Source organism: Cyrtonyx montezumae, unplaced genomic scaffold (genome assembly GCF_038088225.1).
Source record: "Cyrtonyx montezumae isolate F1298 unplaced genomic scaffold, pur_monq_1.0 scaffold_8, whole genome shotgun sequence".
In the NCBI taxonomy this organism is placed as follows: domain Eukaryota; kingdom Metazoa; phylum Chordata; class Aves; order Galliformes; family Odontophoridae; genus Cyrtonyx; species Cyrtonyx montezumae.
Genome location: NW_027072089.1, coordinates 70,200,840 through 70,217,558, shown reverse-complemented (window position 1 = coordinate 70,217,558; position 16,719 = coordinate 70,200,840). Strand labels below are relative to the sequence as shown.

At 47.1% G+C, this 16,719-nt stretch overlaps 1 protein-coding gene across 1 annotated transcript in view; it reads right to left on the bottom strand.

The window, feature by feature from the left end:
* BASP1 (brain abundant membrane attached signal protein 1) overlaps positions 1–13,714 on the bottom strand; it is a 48,217-nt gene extending 34,503 nt beyond the window's left edge. Inside the window, exon 1 of the mRNA XM_065753611.1 lies at positions 13,692–13,714. The gene's annotated coding sequence lies outside the window, so the exon portion shown is untranslated. The remainder of the gene's footprint in view (positions 1–13,691) is intronic.
* Positions 13,715–16,719: the final 3,005 nt, after the last annotated feature.

Here is a 16,719-nt window from a genome sequence, read left to right as displayed (position 1 = left end):
GTTTTGTGCTACATCTACATAGCAAAAAGCAAGCCAGTCTCCCAAAAGATCAGTATTTGAGGCATTTTTTTGAGTTTTCGCAGTTGGACAGTCAAAAAAATAGTCACAGGTTTAAGCCCTCTGCTTAGAGAAACACTTCATCTGTAAGAGTAGATATTTCAGCTCTCTTCTCTGTCCGGTTCAGACTGAACCTAAGCATTCAGCACCTCATATCACAGACGTTCTCCTGCCAGTCGGTAGTTAAGAGCATGGAGCAGTAAGTTTCATCAACAAGCCCAGACTGACCCAACCAAGACTGGACAACAGACTGCTGAGTATGCTGCATGAACACAAGTCTAAACAACCAGCTGGAATCAGTAACAAAAATTTGAACCTTGGCTGTCTACATGGGTTACATATATGTTAAATGATTAACTAGCCCGAAGTGGGTAAATCTGACCTTTATATCACCTAGAAATCAAAACCCATATGATTATTCTTAAATAAGCTGAGATGTAAGAATTCGAACATTTTCCAGCAGAAAAAAAAATTCACTGGTACAATCCCAGCCAGCTCCATTATCCTGTTCATATCTCAGATTTTTTTATTAAAATCTCTTAAAAAAAAAGTAAAAACCATTATTCATTTGACTAGGAAGTGCTGATAGGATTTAATTTAAACCTTCTTCCTATCAGTACTACACTTCTCATTTAGTAAAAAACAAATGCATAGGATGTGGCACTTCCCAAGAATCTATAAAATCTACTAAAATATATCCAAATTTCAGGCAGTTCACACAAAACTTTTTTCTGCAACAAGTTTTCTTACTGTGGCCCATCCTCAAGGTGTGTTACCAACAGGCATGAGATACATGCCTTTCTTTAATTAACACTCATTTATCCATAGGCTTCTGATGCTATTGCAAACTTTAGGTCATAAACTGCAAACCTCTATGAACTGTGGGTAGCTATGTTATGGAAGAAAATACTACTGTGGTAGACACTAGTCTCAAAAGTAAACTCCAATCCTGGAATACAAATGTGAGTGTTGATTTTTAAGTTCATGTTTGTTTTCATTGGCCTGTCTCTTAAGTAGAAGAGGCTTTTGTAGAAGTGCAGTAATTATGCCAGCTATATCTGGTTTATACATGTCAGATATTCTCTATAACAAACCAGTCCAGCTCTGGAGTTTAAACACTGGCATATGCATAATACTTGAAAAGCATATTCCCTGAATTAGGTTCCAGTACAGTCATTTTTAGCACTTCATCTTGCTTACTGACTGCTTGTACTGAAGAGCAGTTTTACTCACAACAGACTCAACCCTGAACTACAGCAAACTCCAATGGAGGATGTTGCCTCCAACCCAGCTGGAGCAGCAGAACCCCACTGTTCTCCTCCAGCAGCTCCTGCACAGATCTCTGCCAGAGAGGCAAGAGAGCACTGACCACTATACACCAGAATGTACTCCTCTACCTACCCTGCACCAAACCCGGATATAGCAGGATAGCCTGGTACATCTAGTCCACACTCCCTTCCCTCACGCTGCCTTCACTAGGCTGATTTCTCATGCAGAGAAAAAAAAATGGTCTGCTCAACCCTTTGTGCCAATTTATATGAGCTTATTAAATTAGTGAGACCTAATACCAGCAATTTTGTCTTTGACTAAAGGAATCTTAACCTAAGGGTGGTTTTTTTTTCCTTTTCTGAGCTATCTACTCAACATGAAAATTGTACTTCTGCACATTAGAAAGACATACTCTTCAGGAGTATGAAACATGCCTTCAACATCAATACCATTCTTAAGGGAACTGAGGAAGAAGGGAAACAGATGACAGAATGCTTAGACTTAATATTTTGGGAAATACTTGTGTATTGTGATTGCAAGCACAACCAGTGCAGCCCACTCAAACCATCCCAATTAACCTGCAATTCCAGCAGCTCATAGCTCTGAATTTATTAGCAAAATTCAATTACATCCAAAAGAGGGGCTCCATTGTCAACAAGTTAAGTGCAAGTGCAATCAAGCCCATAGCTCCAGCTCTGCTCCCAGACGCGCCTCTCTCTGTGAAAGATTCACTTCAGAGATGCCAACACACTGTTGTGTGCGGCTCGAAATCCATACCGATCTAAGCAACCTGGCAATTAGCAGCTGAACAAAGGTGAGCATTTCCTCATCTCTAGTAACACCAAGATATGGGCAACAAGCCAAGAGTCTGATTCACCAGACAGAAGCACATACGCAAATCCTGCAAGTGCTTCTACAGAGCACACCACTATTGTCAGTAAGCACACAGGGGAACTACACAAATCTCAGGTTGCCCTCAGGTACAAAAGGCAGACTCATTTCAAACTCAGTCCCAAATAGCTGCAGAATGGGCAGCCCCAGTATTGATCCAGGAACTTCAACTGCAGCTGCCCACTTGCACAAAAAACAGAATGCAGAGGTGTTTGTTCAGCTACATGTTAGGTCTATTCAAAACCATTTATGAATACACTCCAAGGATTTCTTTAGAAATGAGCTTAATTTATATCAGGCTTAACCTTCAAAGCTATTGTTATTATGCCATTAAGTTTGAGCAGCCATGTGTTGAAAGTGTGTGTATAGCCTTTGTTACACAGCTAGATTCTCCACTCATCTGTGGAACAACCCCACAAACGTTTCTGCAGCCTATAGATTAAGTAACAAAGGATGTACTAGTGTCATACTAGTCAGCATTACAGCCGTTCTCAGCTGCAGTTACAACATTTCATTCTAGGCTTACACAGCAGAAGTTTCAAGTGTACTCACGTGACTACGTATCATTGTCTTGAAATAAAATTTAGGAACTGAAAAGCCTTGGTAATTTTTGTAAGCTTAACTCCCATTCTTTTACATCAGCCCCAATTTGAAGAGTGGTCTCAAACATACAGCACACTTCAGGCATTCTGACAGAAGTACTCATAAGAGGTCTATCTAACAGCCTGTGCTGTCCAGAATCAATAAATTCTCTTTGTATCAGCTTTAGAAAAGCTTTATTTGTGCATTACATATTAGCAATTTATCTTTTAATCTCTATTTTAAGTGAGCTCAGACACATTGCTAATAAAATGGTACATTCAGGAATGACTTTCTTTCAATGGAACTAATTTCCCTGTACACCAGAACAAGCTCACTCCAAAGGTCCCTGGTGTGCCTCATCCCACAGAATGTAGGGCTGGCAGGGACCTCAAATGCAGGGTGAACAATTCCCCTTCTTACTCCAAGGCACAGTGACTTACACTGAAATGATGTCTCGCTGGTGATACTTACCTGGTCTTAAAATAATTATCCTCTTCTTTACATTGTTCAAAACCAACCTTCATTTTTTTTTCTTTCACATATTCCATTCATCACTCACATTGTTTACATGGGTGTCCCACTTTTATGTTGCACATGACCCATCCAAGTAATATGTTTAAATGTCCAGTGCATAGTTCATGAAAGGAAATGCTTAACTGTCCACTTTAGGATAGGGACAAATCAATTTATCCTTACTTTGGTTGCAAACATCTAGCACAACATGAAGTATTCTTGCCCATCACTGGTCAACAAAACCTTCTTTATGATTGTTCTGACCACGTGGCTACAGACTAGTCTTTCTTAGAAATGTTTCCATAGAAAATTATTTTAAAATGATTTATTAATTTCAAATTATTCTTATCACTTTAATCTAGGTTACTCATCATCTTCCATCTGTTATAGAGTGAAGGACAAATATTTTCCACAGAGCATGAAGTCATGTTTATCTGCTTGAACACTGGTAACCCCATTTCCTACATACAGCACAATCACTTCCCAGTCCTTTGTGGTAGAACAGAGAGATGCCTCCTTGTCTTCATGAGAGATCTGAAGGTGACTGGAAGTTACAAGGTGTACTGCTAAAATAACAATTTATTCCCCCATCTTAATTAAGATGAGCTCCCTCTATTTTTTATTTCAGATGAAGGGCGACTGGGAGGTATCCCCAGCTGTGGGAACATTCTCTTAGGAACTGTGGGCAGATCTAACCATGAAAAACTAAATATTCAAGAGACATGAAGTTATATTTAACTGTCTCCCTAGCTAATTAGATCAGGGAAGCAGAATCATATCACTAGATTAATTAAGATGAAACAGGGCATTTATAATAATTAAGTTTGGTCTCCTTTCCATTGTAGAGAGACAATGATCATTGTGAGCCCAGCAGCCAATGGCCTGTACTTCAAATCACGTGTGCTCCGAAGACACAGACCCACCAAAGCCACTGCGGATGCAAGACAGCACAGAAAACTCTAACCTAAAGTCTCACTTCATGTGTTTGCTTTAAGAAAGCAACTCTATTGGCCAGAGGTCTTTCTTCCCTGGGGGAATCCCTGAGACTACTCACAGGAGAGGTTTCTGGACAAGCAGGGTGGGACAAGCAAGAGATGCTGCAGTTCAGGAGCAGAACCACCCTAATGCCATGAGGGGCCTGCCATGGGCCTGCAGCCAGACCCCTGAGCCATTGGAATGGCACTTCAGGACCATCAAATATTGCAGAAATTTGCTGAGTCAAAAAAAAAAAAAAAAAAAAAAAGAGACTAAACCAACCCAAAAAAGAATAAAGTTTCCTTGAAACCACCTTAGAAAAAAAGTTGTGCATATATGTATTTGCCATCATTAACTCATTTGGCCTGAACCTGGTACTCATCTTGATGGCATTCATAATGAATTTGCACAGCAATTGTGTTGCTGTCTCTGTTATTTATAGATGTGACACTTTATCTAGGCACAATGAAAATTTCCAGCAATAACAAGTGGATCCAAAGAAAGGTTTATCTGTGGAAGAAACTCAGGCCAGCTACTGGCCTTCGTGCAATATGTAGCCCAGCAAAGCCACAGCTTAACAGATGAGCTCTGTCTATTATAATAGCAAATATTTCCCCTGAATATGTTTTGCAAGGTTTTGCAACTCATTAATGTAGTTTAATTGTGATCCTGCAACAATTTTTTAATGTCCTACAGAAATCAAACAAGTCTAGTTCCTCTGGAAAACAAGACTGGCAAGGCAAGCAAACAGATTTTTTTTTTTCATTTAGTCTGGAGCCCATTTTGCTTAAAAAATAAAGTATCAAGTAAAAAGGAAAAAAAATCTAATTCCCTTCCAGTCAGAAGAAGGAGAAACCACATGAATATGTTTTTCAAGTGATAAAAAGTTAAGAGGGCTGAATTCTTTGGGCTGGAAGAGCTCCAAGATGACTATATTCCTTAAGATTTGCATAAAACATTAAGATCAAGTTCTCATGTTGATATGATCTCATTCTAGTGGAAATCTAGACTTAGGAGCCATATCCATGGGGTCTGGCAACATTATGAGTTTAAGAGCTTAAAATTAAAGTTTTGCAATAAGTCATTCTGTACACATATTCCTGTTTATGACAGGGAATGAGACTATACTTAATCTTATGGCATAGATCTTTCTGCACTCTGTACACCTGCTAATGTCATGCTAGCATATGATTAACAAGATGTTCTGTGAAACACATCATGTTAGCTCACAGCTGAAAATACAGATTTCTAGAGAGGACAGTCAAACGAAATAACAATATAACCAGTGTGATAATTAACTGAAATAAATAAATAAATAAATACCCCATTATCTACCCCAAGAATACAAGGAAGGACAGCGACAAGGTTTGCTTAAAAATATATGAATGAGAAGTACTAGCTTGAAGACATTTTTTTATTTTTTTACTGCAACACCTTTAGAAAGATGTGGTATGCACAGAGATACATAAGGGAAAATGCGATGTTTCTGTAAGAAAATATGTGCAGCAGCTTCTTTAACCAGAAGCAAGTGTGCAAAAGAGCTTCATATTTAAAGCAGGAAGGAAATAAAGGCTGCTGAGATAAATACTTCTGTTCTCAGACTATACATTTGCTGCCACTGTGTCAAAGCAAATTCTGGATAAGTTTTTTTCTGAACAACAGATCTGTGAGTACAGGACCAGTAATGTTCCACTTCTTCCTATACCCCTTTTACCACTGTGTTTTAGATTGTGAGGGGCTCATGTAGACAATGGCCTGTGAGAGGGCACATAAAGCCACTTCACTTCCTTCAATATCATCCTCCACGTACCAACTCCATAACAGAATGGAGGTGGCAAGTACATAATGTCACAATGTTTAGCCTATTTTGAGCAAGGGGGATCCATTATATTTGTCACTGTTGACTCGATATGTTTGCTTTTCTCCATAACACCTTGGTAACAGCATTGTTTCAAGAGATGTTTACAAGAACAAATACCTGTAGGTGATTTGCAGTGTAGTTTGAACCCTTAGTAACAGAAGCTACCTCAGAACTGAAGACACTTGCAAGACATTATGGCTTTGTGGGTTGCCAATACACTGCACTGTTTGGTCAGGAATGAGAGACCATGAGGAGTGCCACACTTTAGCTGCCATCACTGTCGATAATTTGTTTATGAATCCACCCTTAGCTTGCTTGTCCAGAGAACAGGATGAGAGTTGAACTTCCAGCGATTTACTAACTATTCTTGTATTCCCAGAAAAACTACTATAATGTTAATTTTCTTGAGCACTGTTGTAGATTTTAATACTACACACACCAGAAAAGGTATATAAAGGTGAGCTATTGTATTTCAATGCATAGTGCAGCAATTAGTTTGGCCTTGAAAGTACCATTCACAATGGCAACATCATTTAACACTGTTAAATATCACCTAGGGAGGTGGGCACAGAGGATAACACTAAAATGGTTATTTTAGGAACAATAATACTGATGGAATACCAAGTATCTACAGGCAGCTTAAAATTGTTCTGCTGGTACATCTGGGACAGTTTTCTTAAAGATGAATACCCCTGAGGACAGGAAAGGAGAAAGGCACAGTACAGGAACAGAAAACAAGAAGGTCCTTCTTACAAAAATCTGTATCCGTGAATGGTGTCAGAGCCAACAGAAAATACTGTCTGCATGGGCAACTCCTTCACACTCTCCTTGACCTCTTACATCCTATAGATTCCAGGATGCTCTTGGCTACAAATGGTGGAGTTGTGCAAAGTATATACCAGCTGCATCAGGTAAGGGAAAAGTCACCACATTTGCTTTTGTCCACTAATTTATGCGCTTAAGTAGAGGCTCAGAGATTATCTCAAGTAATCAGGTACACTGTGGAGGCCTCACTGACTATAAGTGCTCTTAGTGAAAGCTCCAAGTGAAACAAAGCTATGAACCCCACTGTTTTCTACTCCCACTCAAGCAAAGGATGGAATGGAAGAAGCTGGGAATTATGGCCAGATTTTCATTTTTACTCTTCAAGAGTGTGGGCTGCACACTCAGTGGTGCACAGCATGCACAGCAGGCTGAATGGTGCTCCACTCCCTTGGCCTGTCTGCTGAAGAAACCTGTTGTTTAGAGCAGCTAGCACATCTTCCCTATTTCTCTTTGCTGTGAAGGCAAGAAACACAGAAGAGCTCTTTCGCCATCTCAGAGCTCACTGAATTTGCTTCCTCCCAACAGCTTAGCACAAACAGTAACAGCAGTCAGTCATGCATGTACCAGTGCTGGCCTAAGTACGAGCATCAGGGAACTGCATACTGGTAGGGAATGCCACCACCACCAAAGCACCACGTCTAGCAGTGACAGGTCTCACCCTCTCCATCTGCAGACTCCTAGTTTTGTACTACCTTCAGCCTGCTTTTTCACTTGTTTTGGTATTCTCCCAGGATGACGTGCTTAACTGATTTGAGTAATTGTGATTACAGGAAGCTGATGTAGCATTTCTCAGGCTCTACCAAAGTGTTTGCCACGACTTTACTCTCCCATGTTCATTTGTATTTGTGAGTTTTCTCTAGTTTCCACATGATGATTTGCTCTTGTTTTGTGTGTGCTTCCCTAAGGTAGTAAGATAGCAAGACACATATCATTTCTATTATTACTGATGTGTTCTTTGTTTTGTCTAACACTGCTTCATTTCTCCTCCACAGTTCAGCAACCATTTTAAAATGTCTGACAGATGCATTTGTACAGCATTCTGCTATGTGACCATCAGCTTTATCCTAAAACAGTTAACAAAGGCAAGCTGTAATTTTGAATGTAAGCCCCTCCTTCAGCAGCTAATCCCATAAGGAAAACAGTAAGAGCAGAAAATAATCTGACAAAATAAGCTTTCACATTTGCATCCCATTGAGCATTTAAGGACTGCTGGAACAGAAGATGGCCAGCACCTGATTTTACTACTTGAACAGGAGCAGCTTCCATTTGTCATAGAAAGTCATGACAGCAGGCAGACACTTCTGCCACCAAAAGTAATCCTATGGGAAGCTTTGCCACTGCAGTTGTTGGGTTTGGTTTTTGCCTGGAGTAAAATGTTATGCTTCAGTTCACAACCTCTTGAGGGCACTGAGTAGGTACTACAACCAGCACCACAACCTCATGAGCAAGCCTCCATCAGCAATGGTAGCAGGTTAAGACCCAATCTTATTGCACATTCACTAAGCCATTAATCAAAGCAAAGCTCGTACCACCAGCCCAACAAATTGCATTAAGTGCCAAGTGGATGCCACTCTGAAGAGCAGTTAGGGAATTGCTCATAAAATTACACCTTTTGAAAATACATTCAAATTCCTACAGGGTAAAAATAAAATAAAATAAAATAAAATAAAATAAAATAAAATAAAATAAAATAAAATAAAATAAAATAAAATAAAATAAAATAAAATAAAATAAAATAAAATAAAATAAAATAAAATAAAATAAAAATAAAATAAAATATCACTGTGGCATTATGCCCAGACTGAACCTAAAACTATGCAACACGTGACCCCAAAGCATGTGTCTTTCCCAGCAATACCGCATTGTACTTGGCAGCCAACACCCCACAAGCCAGGTCAGCGATGCAGGCTGCTTCAGTTCTGCTCTGCAGAACACAACACCAAACACATCAAAAGAGATTTGCCTTCGATTTATATCCAAAGACAGAAGGGTTTTATTAATAAAACTGTTTCCTCAGACTTAAATTCCATTAACCGTATTTAAGAGGGAGTTACTACACATCTTGCCCCCAGGCGAAACATGTCCATTCCACATGTGTTAAAAATCAGTATCTCTTTACATTTCTTGGTGTGTTGAAAAAAAGTCAAAGGATTTATTTTTCGGACTACAGCAAGCTGGGAATCTTTCATGTCTGAGGAGTCATGTCGCTATCAACCGGTTTCTATTTTGAACTTATGAATTTTCATATCACATAACCAAGGGTTACGTTTTTATAATAACCACATCTCTCCATCTTGAAGTAAGAAGCTTAGCTGGCATCATGCTTTAAGGACAGCTGTGGGATATGAGATGCTGCAGAGAAGACTTTGAAGCTCTCTCCATTCTGCACGAGGTGCTTCCCCCCTCCTTCCCCCTGCACTTTTGTTAATCTTGAAAGCATTTCCTACTAATGCATGAAACCTCTATTGTGCCACATATGGTTTCTATTTTCAAGTCTCTAATGATTTCAGGAATTCTTTGATTTCTCGAGTTGTTACCTCATTCTTGTCATTCCTGATTGACACAGAAGAAACAAACCCAGCCCCTCCTAAGCTTTATTTCTGTACTTATGAAGCTTCCTGATGGATGTCGAAGTTCAAAATGGCTTTTGTAGGAAGGAAGGTGGGGCCTCAACTGTGGGTTGATGAATCTGTGTTACATTTGAATAGCATCCATTTTTCTTACTTGGAGAACTGAGGTGTAAACCATCAAATTTGTAGCGTGCCCAAAGAGACTACCATCACATCTACAGACCTAAGTCAGCACTGGGGGTTTTCATACAGATCTGTACCTGCAAATAAAATACAGCATTCCCAGAAAGAAATACTCCACAATTTTTGATTTCATCGAGTTTCCAAAGCATTAGCAGCTGAATGGTAGCCAGACCCTTGCAATTGCAGCCACACAAGAGTTCTCCCACGATGCCATGGTGATGCCTGGTTCTGCCCTGCAGCCCCTTTGCTGTGCCAGCTCTGTGTGCCCTGTCCACGTGTGGATGCCAGCACAAGGCAATGACTGAGTCTCACTGAGCTTCAAGATGCCCTTTTGTGGTTTGTGGTTCACTGCATTGGGCAAAGCTCTCACTGGAACACAGCACGCATACAAGAGGATTCGCTCGGAAAATACAATTTATTGCAGAGACTTCATGTTGAAGGATCAAAACAGACAAATGCTTGAGGACAGTTCTGGAGGCAGCTTCGTAATTATGGAGAGATTCTGTAATCTCATGGAGGCACATGCTGCAAAGGTGTGCCTGCTACGAGACAAACCTATCTCTTACTACCATGTTCCTATTAGCAGCAGCTACTGTACTTCAAAATGCAAATAAGGATGAAAAGAGAGGAGGGGAAAAAAAAAAAGAAGTCCACACCAAATCATCGCTTCATGTAACAACAGCACTGGTAGATGAACCAGTTCTAATGCTGATTCCATTTAACTGGATGTGATACTCTCAGAGATTCCTATCAGCAGAAGAAAGGGCTGCGTGATTGCTTCTTGGCAGCAGCGTGTAACAAATCCCCCGAATTACACAACCAGCTGTCTCACGCACGGAGCACACAGGAACAGCCACCAAGAATTTCCCATCTCTTTGGGTCCGTTCCACGGGGAACATCAGTGCTCTCCATAGAAACCCGAGCAGCCCCACTGAAGAAAATATCCACGGTATACAGTCCCACCGGCACAAAGATGACAAAGCAACGCTGCTCACTTGGCGCGGCACTCTGTGAGACAATGAGCAGCAACAGCAGCATGGAACCCTTTGGTCACTGCCTGTCTTTTCCTTTCCCTCCCACCCCATCAAAAGCTGACAATGCCTGACACCCTGGACACAGAGGGGCATTGCCCAGGGACTGCAGCACAGCAGCAGTCGGTGCTGCATCGCTCCCACACGGCATTCCTAACCTGTGTCTGGAGACTGGGTGGCACCCAGCAAGCAGAGGTGTCACTGAGATGTGTGAGGGATCCGGGAGTGATCCCAGCTGGGAACAGGGAGGGATCGTGACCTGAGGCCTTGGGGTGGGTGCTTTCCAGCTAATCACAGAACCGTGGGGGTTGGAAGAGACTTCGGGTGATCAGAGTCCTTGTAAAGAAGGTTCCCTAGGGCAGGTAACCCAGATGTCCACCTGGAAGGCCAAGGGTTGGGCTGGGAGCTGGCAGTTCATTGCTCTGCACTTCAGGCATCTACAGAACCCGATTAGTGCACACGGGGGAAGCAGTCAAACCCACGGCCACCCTCATGAGGAGCCCACTCACACCATTCTTTTGTCATCCCTGCGCTTGACAAAGCACCTCACTTCTCTCGTCGGAAACAGATGAGAAATTCACGGAAAAAATCACCCCTACACAGTGCCCACCACACACAGAAACACGCGTCCCGATTTGGGGCAGGGGTACCCAACTGGAGTGGAGGAAGGACGAGCAGCAGCGCCGGCAGCAAGGCGCAACCATTCGAACAAAAGAGATTCCAAGATGTCGCACTGAGAAAATCTTCCTGCGGAGAACTCCCCCCCCCCCCCCAACCCCGCCCGGTAGCGGGGGATGCTCGGGGGCTGCGGGCACACGGTTGGCTCCCCCTGGCGCGGCCGCATCGCTACGCGGGGTGGAACCTCAGCGCGGATATCACCGCTGACAGGGCCCGAGCGCGGACGACGGGGCTCCGGGGAGGGGGGTCTTCCCCGTTTTCCGTCAGTGCCGAGGGGCCATTTCGTGGGGTCGGGCGGGAGAGAGGGGCGGCGATGCCTTTGGAAATAGTGGGCAGCGGGTGGGGAGCGGGCTTAGGGAGAGAGGTGCGCGGGGGAGCTCCTCCATCTCTCCGGAGAGCGGCGTGGGGCTGGCAGGGGTCCCTCGAGGACCCTCGAAGAGGGTTGGGGGGCGGCTTTGTTCCACCCCGGGCCCGATCCCCGACGGAGCGGGCCCCCGCCCCGCGCATGCGCCGGGCAAAGACAAAGGAGCGGGCGCTGGCAGCCCCCCCCCATCCGCGCGGCAGTGGGTCGGGGCCGGGGGGATGTTGTGCGTGTGCCCGGTGGAGGGGCGAAGACATGCTTGTTCGTGGGGAAAGATGGAGGAGAGAAGGCAGCACGTTGCTGGGGGTGTGCAGCTTCCTGGGGGGGAAGACGGGGGAAGAGGGGTGAAAAACGGTGGGGAGGAATCTGCTGGGAGAAGAAGAAGGCGCTCGATGAATATTCATGGCACAGGAGGATGGGAGCCGGGCGCTGGGGGAGCGCAGCCCACCGCACCGCGGTACCCCGCAGGCACCCACCCACCCACTACCGCACCCCGCACCCGGTGCCGGGAGGTCCCGCCCGGCCGGGAACCGTCTCGCTGCCGCCCCCACAACGATCCTCCTCGCCCCGCTCCTACCGAGGGGTTCGGGGGCTTGCTGAGACCGAGGGTTTTCTCCGCTCATTGTTAAGATCTCGGGCGCAAAACCCGCTCTCTCCCACCACACCCATCGTTTCCCCCCCCCCTCCACCCCACCCTAAGAAAGCGCCGTCGGGCATTTAAACCCCACGGCATCTCCCTCGGTCGGCTTTGTGCCTCCAGCGCGCCGTCCCTCTCTCGAGGAACCTCTCTCCCCACTCTCCCCCTCATCCCCGCACCGGGCTGGGAGAGATAAAGCGGTGTCCCCCGAGCCGCTGCCCATCGCCACGCGCGGGTCTCGCCGCTCCTTACCCCGCGTGCTGCCGCTGCCGCTCGCTGTGCCTGTGCCGCGCTGCCGCCCGCCCCGCGCAGCCCGGAGCCGCTGTGCGCTGCGGCTGCCGCTCGCTCTCCGGGCGCGGAGTGCCTCGCGCTGCTTGCTGGAGCACTGCCGCCGCTACCGCGGCTGCTGCCTCTGCATTTCTCGCTCTCGCTCTCTCTCTCTCCCCCCTCCCTCCCTCTCTCTCTCTCTCTCTCCTCCCTCCCCCCCCACCCCCCTCCCTTCCCTGTGACAGCCTGTGGGCAGTTCAAAAGCCACACGCACTTATTTATTTATTTCCCGGCCCGGCGGGCGGGGGGTAGGGGAGAAAGAGGGGGTGCGCTGCTCAGAGCTCGTGCGTAGGGGGCGCGCGGGGCCGGGATGTGAAACCCCGCGGGGGCCGCACACGCGTCTTGCGGCCTTATATATCCCACCGCCCCCAAAAATAAGGCGATCTCTGGAAGGAGGATGCCGTCGAGGGCGGCGGTGCGGGGCTTTCCGCTGCACCCCCGCCCCTACGGATCTGGGAGCCGCGGCGGGTGGAGAGGCTGCACGCAGAGGTCCCCCCCCACCCACACACACACACACACACACACACTCAGGTCAACAGGAGAAATCACCAGTACAAGAGGTTCTGGGCCGTAGAACAAAAGGCAAGACACGGAGGGAAGCAGCCCGGTTATCGGGGCACGGAGCTTTCCGAGGCCCCGGCCCACAGCATCACTGCACGCGCTCCCCTAGCCCCCCCCTTCCCCCGGCCCGCAGCATTACTGCACGCGCTCCCCTAGCCCCCCCCTTCCCCGGTCCCCGGTCCCCTCCCGCTCGGCGATGCGCGGAGCTGGGGCGCCCCTCCTCGGCGCTGGGGCGGCACCGCCTGCTCTGCTGTTCTCTGCTGTGCTCTGCGGTACGGCACACCCTTTTTATCCCTTTTTTTAATTATTATTTTTGTCGTTTATTTATTTACTGCATCCCCCCTCCCCTCCGCCCCGCAGTTTGCCACACCTGCCCGAGCTCCGCCGAGTGACGTTGGGTAATCGAGGAAAGAAGAAACGAGAGCCGCACACGCACGCAAAAAGAGGCAGCGGAGCTTCGAGGTGTGCCGGCTCCGTGCCATCGCCCCACTGCCGTGTGAGCCGCGTGGAAAAAATGCTGCAGAGGGGAGAAGCGGGAGGTGCTGCTGTGCCTGTGGGGCGCTCCGGCCGTGGACTCGGGGGGGTGGGTGTTCCTCTGGGGACAGCGACACGTGGGGTCAGCGATCTCTGAATGCACGCAGCCCAAACGCAGAAGTTATCCAGCGCTCCCTTGGGTCGCTTTGCTGCATGAGCGTATCTCACGCACCCTTATAAATGCGATCGATTTCATAGAATCAGAGAATCATTTGAGTTGGAAGGGACCCCTAAAGGTCACCTAGTCTGCCCCCCCTGCGATGAACGGGGACATCCACAGGTTGATCAGGTCGCTTCGAGCTCCATCCAGCCTGACCTGGGATTTAGACAGATGCGAGTCCCCAGCTCATAGAATCACCAACGTTGGAAAAGACGTCCAAGATCATCCAGTCCGACCGTCCACCTACCACCAATATTTTCCCACTAAACTACGGGGTCTTAAAGCGGCCTTTGGGTATTCTTTTGTCCTAACCAGAGAGGTCTGGGGTATCCGCAGCTTCTCCTCCCGCGTGCGAGGAAGGACGGAGGAGGTCGCTATCAGGAAGGGGGGGAAAGCACGGAACATCTGACAAAGGATAGAGAGCTATGGCCGCGTAGCTCTGTCCCGGTCCTCCCGTGTGGTACAGCTGCTTGTCCTGAGCCCGTGCTGCCACTATGGCAAACCCCGGCCACTCCCCCATCACCCATCCCCGTCACCTCTCGCCACCTCTCTCCCCCTGCAGCCTTTCATCCCCCTCTGACTCCCAGGCAGTACGGACTGTCACATCTTTGCCACCGGGGACCAAACCCAACCCGGAGCACTCCCCTCGCTCTTCCATCCGGACGCAGCAGGTTCTGACCTCCAGCTCCTCGCAGTGCGTTAGGTGTGACATGGGACCACCGTCCCTCATCCCCCCCATCCCCACAGCATGAACCCAGATGCGCACACCCCACCCCCAGCACCCACCGCTCCCAGCAGGGATCACCAGCTCCTGGAAAGCAGCGAATCCCCGTTGTACTCTAGGAAGCGAGAGCGCTGGCCAATAAACAAACAAATAAATAAAAACACGTTAAAAACCCCACCGGCGCCTCTCTTTCGCGACCAGACAAGGGGAAAAAGCGCTCCATCCTTTCGCTGCCATCACAACGAAAGCAAACCCGGAGCCACCTGGGGCTGAGCTTCGCACGGGCACCGCGGGAGGGAGCGCTGCGCTCAGTTTATGCGCAATCCAACGTCCCCGCTGCCGGGGGGGGGAGTGGGAAACTCGGCTTCCCCTGCGGATCGGTTTTCCCGAGCCCGTTGGCTCAATGGGCGTGTGCGTAATAGCGGTTTTTATTGCACGGTGCGATGAAATGTTTCAATTTCACAAGAGCGTTGCTCGTTTATGACAAGTTTTTAATGAGCATTTAAAATGCGATTCGGGTCTAATCGCCTGCCGATCCTCCTGGTTACAGCACCTTTTGTTCGGGGAAGATGAGAGGTGCTGGTACAAGGTGTAGGCAGCCCTTTCTGGTAGCAGTGCCCACCATTCCCTTAGGACTGCAGCTCCCAATGGCGTGTATCTGAAATCTGATTGCAGCAGTATAGGGAGACATGACAGGAGGCTTTGTTGCACAGATTTGCAGGCAAAGCATGTGAAATAAACAGTGTTGTTAAACCGCCACTGGAACACCTCAATCCAAATGTAAGTCCTGAAGTGAAGACAGCTGAAAGCCTCTGATAACAGTTTTAGCCCAAAGTTCTGTGTTGGCATGCATGGCTATGCCTGGCCTTACCGGCCTGGGCATTACTGCACATACCACAGAAAGAGGCGCTCCACGCCTGCAGCCAGGTGGGATGTGTGTGCCCTGAAGCCTGCCTTCCCCCTGTGTTCCTGGCTCTGACTCAGCCTCTAATATGGAGCACATGTGCCTCCCAGGAGGTCCTACTCCAGCTATCGATTTAAGAGGCTTCCCTGCTCCTCAGAAGTCCGTGTGCAAGTTTTCCCAAAGATGGGTATAGTTGCTGTTCTGACAGTACCATTTATTTGTGGTTATCCAGGTTATTTTTGTCTCCTGCCCCAATTACCCTCGAGCCCTGGAGCTGCTCATGTACAAAAGAAGCAAATGTGCATGCCTGATGACTTATGTGTGCCAGACCCCTCCATGACCATCTATAAGTCAGATCTTGGAGTCTGTTTTCCACTTTCACATACACGCTTCACTGCTGCATCAGCTTCTCTGTTTGGCTTCTGTGGCTAAAATCATCTTTCACTGAACAGATACAATGAGTGTATTGGCGTCAAAATAGTGACCAAAATTGGCTTCTTGTGCAGTATTTCTTCTGTTCTCACTCAGAATGTCAGTAATCAAATCAAATCACACTGTCTGGATGCACCAGTGTGACAGCTACAATGACCTGTTGGGAACTTGTGAAGTAGAAGTGAGGTGCACAGGAAAGGATGTGAAATGCATTGAGAAAAACTCTGTTCCAGTACTTGGTGTCTGAGCCCTGCACTGAGGATGACTTAAGTATGTTACTGATTGGATATGCTCTGTATGAAATGCAAGCTGGACTCCTGCCTTGGGAAGGAGCCATTGGCTGCGAACACAGGGTCATGGCCATTGGGGACATATAGTCCACACTGTCCATGCTCACCTTCCCTGAACCTCCCTAGTCCTGTCCAGGGCCCAGGACCCCTTTTCAGCTCTGTCTTGGCCATCAGTCCCTGCCCCAGTAACTCCATAGCTGTCTCTTCCCAACCCTTTCTCTGACCCCATCTGAATGTCAGACAGATGCTTCTGACCAGGCCTCCTGGATAGACCCTAGACATGGTTCACCCCTTGTCACTCTTAGCTTTGTGTCCCCCTTCCTTGTGGAGCAGCCTCTGTCATCCAGCTAGACA